The sequence below is a fragment of the Octodon degus genome, unplaced genomic scaffold (assembly GCF_000260255.1).
Source record: "Octodon degus isolate 3935 unplaced genomic scaffold, OctDeg1.0 scaffold00048, whole genome shotgun sequence".
Lineage (NCBI taxonomy): Eukaryota > Metazoa > Chordata > Mammalia > Rodentia > Octodontidae > Octodon > Octodon degus.
In genome coordinates this window covers 4062350-4065372 of record NW_004524624.1, presented here as the reverse complement: position 1 = coordinate 4065372, position 3023 = coordinate 4062350, and the positions used below count along the sequence as shown (strand labels likewise).

At 35.2% G+C, this 3023-nt stretch overlaps 1 pseudogene; it reads left to right on the top strand.

Annotated features, from left to right (window-relative positions):
* The first annotated feature begins 221 nt into the window (after positions 1 to 221).
* Positions 222 to 337, top strand: LOC111817088 (annotated as a pseudogene).
* The last annotated feature ends 2686 nt before the right edge of the window (positions 338 to 3023 follow it).

The window sequence follows — 3023 nt, the reverse complement described above, 5'->3', positions numbered from 1 at the left end:
GTTCTAGGAGTCAACCTAGGTTCTCACATTACACTTTGCTGTCATGTCTCGTTGTTCTCCACCGATGTATTTCAGTTCCTCCTCTTTGTCACTTGTGATAATGATATCTTTGAAGGATTATTTTATAGAATACCCATTCCCTTGAGTTGGATTTGTGTTTTCTTCTCATTGAATTGAGTTTATGTACTTTTATCAAGGTTCTCCAGAAGTATTGGACCCTTGTCTAGGGCCACACCACCCTGAATGCATCCAATCTCATCTGATCTCGGAAGCTAAACAGGGTCGGGCCTGGTTAGTACTTGGATGGAAGACCACTTGGGAATAGGTGCTGTAGGCTTTAGGGGCTGGGGAGATAACTCAGTGGAATAAATGCTTTCCTGGTAAGTGCAAGGTCCTGAGTTCAATCCCTGGTACCACCAAAAAAAATGTATTGCACGCTTTTAAGTTTATCCCTTCAGGTACACATGACATAAATAAATCTTACTACCAGTAGTGGTAATATGAACCACCCAGTTCAGAAAGTGGCTTTGAGGAGTCTGTACAGAAAGTCATTATTTTCTGCCTTATAATTAATAAATATTTTGAAAGAAATAATTTGAGACTGTGTGAATATCCCATTTCTCTTCAAAATATTTTTTTCATGAATTTTATCACTGTTATGGATCTTGTCTGCAATGATTACTTTGTTGCTGTAATCATGAGCATCTCCCCTTAGTCCTCTTGGCTATATTAATTGAAATTCTTTTGTTGCTTAAATTATTTCTGATTTGATCAATGGGAATTGTCAGAGCTAGGTTTCTAATCCCTTTATATATTTCTTCATCTTGTTTTTGAACATTTATTTACCTTTTGGCACCATAAGATGCTCCAGGATCCTCTTGTATGCTCTTTGTTCTACCCTTTGAACTAACTACTTATCCAGAGTCTTGTTATTGTTTATTTTAAAGTGAAAATGATACTTAGAAGATGAATGTCTTCATTGCCACTGGACTGTCACTGTTTCTAAGTTCTAACAGTGTGCCAAACCTGGAAATGCATGTGAATATACTAACTCATGTCCTTATTCATTTATATTTATTTTCTTAAAATATATTTCACAAATAATTAGTTTGTATTGATAGGTCTATTTCCAGTCCAGTACTACAGAACTTGTTTTGCTATTCCCCATTTATTTGTAACTATGTTCTCAGATTGTGAAAAATCTAATCTTCAACATTCACAATTACATCTATTTATTTTTCAGCTCTGTCAAATACATAGATTTGTTATAAATTGCCCACCCTTACCTTTAAGTAAATGTAGAGAACTACGTTTACTAATTATAGCATTGCATTTTCATGGTAGTTTTTCCCATTAAGTTTTATGGTACCTGTTAGAAATATGTTTCTTCTTAGTTAAGTTCTTTTCTTCGCTCTCACCTCACACTTATCTTCATTTGTTCCAGTCTGTATTCTACATTGGGTTCTCATCATATCCTGGTTAATTTTACTTAATATATAACATGTACATAAGATATCAATATACAATGCAGAATCCACAGTTGCATACCTATCATCGTGTTCTTCTAAATGTGTACTGTTTCTAATGTCTTAACAATCATTATTATACTCACTTTAAAATACATTAAAAATAAAAAGTAAAAAGGACCAAGAAAAGGTTTATTGAAAGCAAGCATTAATGTTCAATTTTTGACCAGTTTTGTATACCTATATCTATTGACCCGAGCAACAGACTTGATGACAAAAATACATAATATAATAACCGTTGTTAATTTTTTATTCTTGTTTTGAAATTCTGTACCATATATATTGCATGTTACTCTGTTTCTGTCTTTGTTTTTGTTTTTACTCTTTTAAATAAAATTTAAAAAACCTAAAATTTACATGAAATGAAAGTTGCTTTTCGTGGTATAATGTTCTAAGAATTTTATGAAGTGTTTGTACTACAGTCATGGTACAGAACAGCTATAATATTCCTCAAAGTTTCTCATGCTGTCTCTTTGCATTAACAATTTCTTTACCTTCTATCTCTGGTAACCACTATTTTTTTCATTTGTCTTTTTCAAAATACCCTAAGAATAGAACATGATATGTAGCTTTTTAGATCTGGCTTCTTTCATTTAACAAAATGCATTTAAGGTTCATTCATGTTATATGAACCAATAGTTCCTGTTTCTTGTTGAGTTTCATTCTATTTGTAGTTGTACTATTTGAGATGAGGCTTTTGGTTGTTGAAGGGCATTTGGGTTGATCTCTGTCTTTGGTTACTTTTCTCTCATTGCTGGGACAAAACATCTAACACCTAAAATAAAGAAGGAAAAATTTATTTAGCTCACAGTTTGTGGAGGTTTCAGTCCATACTTAGCTGGCTCTAAGGCAGAGTGGCACATGGCAGAAAGCAACTGTTCATAGTGGTAGAAAACAGCAAAATGAACAAGAGCAAAAAGGGAGGAGCAGATTACCAGATACAGGCATGGGAAATTGATCGAGCAATTAAACATTAACTCTTAATTTTGCTAAACCTTAAATCTTTTCCTTTTTAAAAATTTATTTTAGGGTGGAAAGATAGCTCAGTGGCTTAGGCACCTGCCTGGCAAATGCAAGGTCCTGCGTTCTATCCCCAGTACAAGAAAAAAAAAAAATTTAAAGAGAGTGTAAAAATAATGATTGAGACATTAGAGGGCTGTGGAGATAACTCAGTGGTCTAATGCCTGCCTAGGCAAGCGCAATGACCTGGAATCGATCCCTAGTACCACACGGGTGCCAGCCCCGCCCCAGATGCACCAAGCTGGCCCCAAGACTGGGCATGGTGGCACATGCCTCTAATACCAGGGCTGGGGAGGCTGAGATAGGAGGATAACTACAAGTGTAAGCTGCATAGTAAGACCCTGTACCAAATCCATTTAAAAAAAAGGGAGACATTAGAAATGATAGATAACTAGAAATGAAAGGAGGGTGTGGAGGAGCAGAGCAAGCCTTTTTCTATAGGGTGGGTATAACACTCACACCCATCATTCTAGCAGT